Source organism: Etheostoma spectabile, chromosome 3, assembly GCF_008692095.1.
Source record: "Etheostoma spectabile isolate EspeVRDwgs_2016 chromosome 3, UIUC_Espe_1.0, whole genome shotgun sequence".
In the NCBI taxonomy this organism is placed as follows: domain Eukaryota; kingdom Metazoa; phylum Chordata; class Actinopteri; order Perciformes; family Percidae; genus Etheostoma; species Etheostoma spectabile.
In genome coordinates, this window is record NC_045735.1 from 24,002,008 (window position 1) to 24,008,652 (window position 6,645).

The 6,645-nt window shown below is 36.4% G+C and overlaps 1 protein-coding gene across 3 annotated transcripts in view; it reads right to left on the reverse strand.

Moving 5' to 3' along the window:
• The window catches only part of zgc:172282 (leucine-rich repeat and fibronectin type III domain-containing protein 1-like protein), a 170,793-nt gene that overhangs the window by 97,640 nt on the left and 66,508 nt on the right, over nucleotides 1-6,645 (reverse strand). For all 3 annotated transcript variants that reach the window (XM_032509784.1, XM_032509785.1, XM_032509780.1), the window contains exon 2: nucleotides 5,392-5,501. The gene's annotated coding sequence lies outside the window, so the exon portion shown is untranslated. The remainder of the gene's footprint in view (nucleotides 1-5,391; nucleotides 5,502-6,645) is intronic.

A 6,645-nucleotide genomic window follows, 5' to 3' on the forward strand; every position in this document is an offset into this window, starting at 1 on the left:
GTTGATTAATGTGCATTGTCCTAATCAAAATAAATAAATCTTATGGCAACAAAGAAAAAAAATAGACATGATTTTTGACAGTTGGGTTTGTAATTGAAAATAGTGACAGCTGTTCTTATAAATTCCTAATAACAAAGCACTTTATATTGTTACATTGCTAATGATGAACACGCAACCAGCATGTCTGCCTGATGCCTTAATGACACTGGAGCCCAATATTTTTTATAAGAAGTGATAAACACATATTTATGGTAGACACAAATACTCTAACAGGAGAGGAAAATGGTTTGACAGCTCTGAGCTATTTTTTGTATGCTGTCAAAATGAAAAGTTTTTGCTTTTGATTATCAGAACAACAGCATGGTGTTGATAGAAATTGATACACCTTTTTTAGTATAATAGCCAGTCATTTTTGTATTTAGCATAGATATACATACCCACAGTTCCAAATACCTTTCTGCATGCATTCCCACAAACCTACTTGTGAATACATTTCATTGAGATTCAACCATTGAACATTGCTTGAGACAGCACAGAGAAGATGCATTGAGACACAACAATCAGTTTGCTGTGTTTACTGTGCTTTATGATTTGCAGATTAAAATAACTCCAGTTGCCTAGTCCTAGAACACAAATTTAGATAACTAAAATGGATTTGGAGCGTTGTGAATAACAAGGTGAGATAAGCAACGTCCTTGAAATGGCAAAAACAATAACTAGAGATGCACATCTTCCTGCACAAATAAATTATTCACTGGCAAACATGGTATTTAATTATGGTGGGGAAAACACCATAATTAAATCATGATTATGCTGTGTAAAATCAGTTTTACAAGGTTTTTTGTGGAGCGCTCATTAATCTTTACTTATTCTGACATTTACATTGGTTAAAAATTGCTTTTAGATCAATAATAATAATATACAGCACCCCTAAATGCATCATAATATGACTTTAGCTATGCTGAAAGACATGACTTTTGTATATTTTGTCCTCAAAGTAACAGGGTAACAATGATAAATGAGCAATATCATCTATTGATGCATTGCAGTGTGTTCAAAGCTGGAAGATTCTCCTCATTGTGGGTAATGGCTAACACTGGAAAGGGAGGGAATTAACAGCAACTCTGTTGACATTTTGAAACCCAGACAGGTGCTGTCATGTCTGTAGAAAACCTAATAACTAACTTCAATAAGCACTTAATGCTATTGGATGTTATATTTCCCCCACTTTGATGAAAACATACTAAACCATGGCCCCACAAACATGGTACATCTAAAATAAGGCACATATTATTAAACTTCTTGCAGTCTACCTTGCAGTTTTTAGGATGTACACGAATACAACTTCACCAGTTCTCCTGATTGGTGCAGTGTTCTTAAGATTTGACCTGTGTGAGTAATGTGACGTCACACAGTGATGGTGTAAGAGTCACATGAATAGACAACATTGTAAGACCAGCTGCATACTTCAAACAAAATTGAATCTGGCATGTTTTCACAAACAAAATTACAGTTTTGTAAATGGAAAAAGGCATCATATTTGGCATTTTACTAAAATGCACCGGCTGACTAGGCAGACTTGCAGAAAAAATATCAAATGCCTTGTTCACTGCTTTCTCAATGCACTGCCGCCTACAACTAGTCAAAAAGCCCCAAACTCTAAGTTTACTTCTTGTGTTTGAAGACTGTGAAGTTACATTCTCCTCTCACAACTGAAAGGCTTTTCCAACTTTAGAGGACGTTACAGTGAATGAACAGACCTAAGCTGCAAATGTGTTCAGTTGCAATTTTGATGTATAGGACTGTGCATAGTAAATCGCTCCGCTTATGTTTGGGTGTCTGGACAGGTTTGCAGGTTTAAAAAAAAATACATCCTATTTGTTGAAAATCTATTTTTTTATGTGCTTATGTTTGGGTGTATGGACAGGTTTGCAGATTTAAAAAAAATACATCCTATTTGTTGAAAATCTATTTTCTCTTGACATAGTCCACCTTGTTAATGAGAGGCACATGTGCATTATCCCTTATTGGATAGCAATGACTCCAAACAAGTGGAAATGCATTCTTTCTCACAGGCAATATGTCAACTTAGTACATTCATTGATACATTGAGTACTTTACTTTTCTATCCTTGATTTAAGAAAATAAAGTGCAATAAACATATAATGCTTCTGTGTTTATGTACTGTATGTATGTGTATGCATGTAGGAAGGAAGGATGTTTCCGTCCAACACACAAGCAAATTGAGAAGCAACAAACAAATAGTGAATAGTGTACATTTACCAATGACCACACATATACTGCACTTAAAATCACAGAAAACACACAGACACACTCACACAAATCAGTGTGACCTATTCCAGTCTTTCTAGGCTTTGCAAACTTGTGCATCTTTAGATCTGGATATGTAGACTTCAAATACCAGATTCTCTCACATCAATGCCCTTCAATTTCCGAGATAACTAATCTTAGATAAAATAAAGCTTCTCAGATAGCACGCTGCATACTTTATTTTATTCAGATGTGTAATTTATAAAGATTTTACAAGAGGATAACAATATATAAATTAACTTGTTATTGTGACAGATACCAGATAGTTCAAAGGAGAAAATTTGGATAATCTTAGAAATTATTAGGCAGATAAGAAGTCCGTTTGACTCAATATCTCGTTGTAATCTCTTGATAAAGTTAACTTGAATTTCAGAAAGGCCACATCTGAAGTTGAATTCAACAGTGTTAGATGAGTTGCTATTTTGGTTTCCCTGCTATGTTAAAACAAACATCATAAAACATAAAATATCATGGAAATTTTTGCCATTTAGTTCACTCTAATAAATTGCTCATGTCAAATGTTTCGCCTGGGTGCTGGCAGAAAATAAAACAAGGAAGGGAAGGCTGCAAGCAAGAGGAAAACAGGATAGCGGAACAAATTGTTCTGAAACCGCTGAAGCCACTTGTAAAATGGTGTTTAAGTCAATTAATACGCAAGGTTGGCTGGAGAAAGTCTTTGTTGGAATTACACATAATTGGACCTCTTCTGACTGCTGTTGTTCAGCATACAGACAGCTTGACCTCAGCACATCTACAAATAGCCACACACCCTCACTTTGGGACAGATAGTCTTTATTGTACAGTGTGACAGATTAAAATTAGCATTGGAAGAAACTTTAACTGAAATATATACATATATACACACATACTGTGGTTCCTTACTGGCTTTCATGTTAAACGGTTAATACAGTTATGACCCAAAGGACCACTCTGAGAGTGATGCATTCAATAAAAGTATATTAACAAGAAAATGGTTGACTCTTCTAGAGAATAAACAGCTGTTATTCATGGTACAGAAGTATAGCTAGTTGACTGTGTAAAACTGGGAAAAATGTAAAGGAAAACTTTGTTAAAGTATAAGGTCATATAAGAAATAGTCGTGGAATAATTTTCTTTTATTAAGAGTACTTTTGAACTGGTGGCAGCAGTTTATTTATAACTTTATGTGCATAACTATAATTGGAAACACCTTAATAACCACATTCGGCAGATGTGTGTTTTGGTGACCAAGTTGCTAAGAAAAAAGGACTTCAACGAGCGCAAATGCAGTGCACATAGCCATTAAAAAGGTGGATATAAAACAATAAAAAAATTGCTCACCAATACTGCCAGAAAATGTTTGAAAAAGTGTTACACCTTTAACTGATTTCCTGACTTGTCTTTATGACTCCTTTTTGGGTAGCTGCCAGTAGTCCCAAATTGATGACACTTCCTATAGAAAGAAATCCAAATAAAAAAGCTCCCAACTTTCAGTGCTCCTGAAATAAATCAAAAGCAGTAGAAGCTGAAGTGGTAACAGATCATCTGAGGTTGAAGTTTTCTGTGTTATGTAATATCAATACATCCTACTGTGTTTATCTGAATGAAAGTAAAGTTGGAGGAGACGATGTCCACTCGATTTATATGTCGAGGAATAAATGTACAATGGATTATTGCAGGTCTGCATTTTCTCTTTAAAACCCCTCCCATTGATTGATAGCTCATGCTGGTGTCAGTAGAGAGAATATTTTGTTGTTTTGGACCTTTGTTCCCACTGGTCTACGGGGTTAAGCTGTGCTGTGCTCTGATAGGCTCGCTGACAAAATATCCACTGTCTAATATCTGTCCAACCCAGCTGGTTTATAAAGGTTTGAATTTGTCCTGACCTGGTCAAACACTTCTAACTTCAAATTGCTTTAATTTACTCATAAACGGCTGATAACAGACGACAGCTGAAGAACCAAATGTCAGACTTTGAAAATCACATTATACAGTACATAGAGGTGTCTAGATACGACAGCAGAATACATTGTCTTCAAAGTTATAATTTCTATTGACAAATCCTACGGATCAAACTAAATGACTGGTAAGATAACATTTTCAAAGTGCATGTTTGCTTCCTTATATCTAGCAAACAGAAGAAACACTTAATGGAGTATTAGTGCCATAAGTAGTACTGAAGTCTCATTTCTACAGCGAGTCTGCATGACCTTCAATGAGACTACATAACAGTTTAGACAACAGGCAAGTGTAACAATTGATGATTTGTGAGAGATGTACATTGGTGATTTACATCCATCCGTACATCCACTATCAATAGCACAGTTTCTGATCAGCGTAGCTGCCTGCCTGCAAACCTGTCAGGCCTCTGGCCTCTGACAGCCCTGCTAATATGTCTGTAATAGAGGCAGAGCTTTTTGGACCACAGCGCTGCTCTCTTCTGAGTTACACACAGAGCCACAGAGAGACACACACAGAGGGAATACATTTACATTCATATTTGCATTCAAGCATGTGGATAAGTACACTCAACCTCATAATATTATGGCACATTAGGTAGGTGGGCACACGCATACATTTTTATCCACTCACTCCCACACATACACAGATGCATGCATATGTGGAATTCTTTACTCACACAAGTTTAATTGCTTAAATGTAATACCATGTATGTATACACACATGCACTACTAAATTCCACAAATATATATATATATATATATATATATATATATATATATATGTATATATGTGTGTATACTGTATGTGTATATATGTGTGTATACTGTATGTGTATATGTGTGTATACTGTATATGTGTATAGTTGTAGTTAGTGTGGGGAAATATATTATGTGTATATTTTAATGATAATTCAAAACATTTTGTAATATTCTATCCTACCTAACATCCCAAATGGGTTAGTTAAAATTGTATTAAACTGGCAATAAATATATTGGATGTCATTTAAAAGAAGTCTCCTTGTCCAAGTTCCCAGCATAGTCAATTTTGCATTCCTAAATTTTCACAATTTTAAATCCATATAGGGAAACAATAGCAGAGGAAAAGTTTCTGAGTCCTTACCTCTATGTGGTGTGCTGTGATTTATTACAACTCAGCATGAAGATGCATTTTGGCGACTGGTAGATGGACTGGAAAGACAAAAGATGGCCCAGGGAGATGAGTCTTAAGACCTGAAAAAAGAGAACAGAGAAACAGACAAGGGTTAGTGCAAGATTGTATATACCCATGACTATATTGACTATATAATGCCTGAACATCTAATCATTGCAACACACTGCACTCTATCTCTGTCCTCAAAGACAGACCACTGCGATTTATTAAAACATATTAAACTTTTCCCTACATGCAGCACTGTGGCCAAGGAAGTTACACTGAAGTGTGAATTAATAGAAAGCTGCCAACAGTTTCAGTGGTGGTATTACTAACAGTCTACAACCATGCTGGTGGCTCTGTTAAGCTACTTTAGTCCATCAATGTTTTGAACTAAATGCTAACATTAGCATGCTGAATTGCTCACAATGAATCTTAATATGCTAGTATTTAGCAGGTATGTTTACCTTGTTAACCATCTTAGTTTAGTATTACCATTTGCTATATTTCAACCTGATGATGGTGTTAATAATAATAATTCCGGTTATTACTAAGTGATTAAATTTCATCCTGACAGGGACATGAATGTGAGTACAACATGCCATGGCAATTCATCCAATGGTTTAGCCTGTCACTTAACTGCAAACATTTCGTGAGTCGAGACTAAATATGTTCGTCAATGACTTTTTTTCCAATGACAAAGACGAGATGATGACGAGACTGCACCAATGTCCAATAACGCTCACTAAGACTATATTAGCATGCATTATGGTTGACGAAAAAGATGATTAAAATGTTTTGCATAAAATTAAAAAAAAAGTCAAAATCTCTCTTCATTTTCGTCTAAAGTCGTCTCTACTTTTTCGTCATGAGATAGAACTAGTGCAGTGCCCGTTTGGAGCGTGTGCCTGTTCCAGACCAGCCAATTGCTTGGTTACCAGTATTTCTTCCCTCACTAAGCACGGTTCAATCAGGCGCGGCTCAGCTGTGGCTCACCTACAGATTCGGCGTGTCCCCTTTTTTTCATCTACTTGTCACACATCCAGTTAGCAATGTGGCCTGGGCAGGGGAAGGAGGAAGCCGGTTCAGCCTACTGCAGAAGCCGCTACAGCGCGTAGCAATGTGCCCCGTGCAAGGAAAGGAGTTCTGGCGAAGCTGCTCTTAAACAGCTTGCAGAGCGGCTGGAGAAATGGATGCAACTGCTGGCAACAAAACAACGTGCTG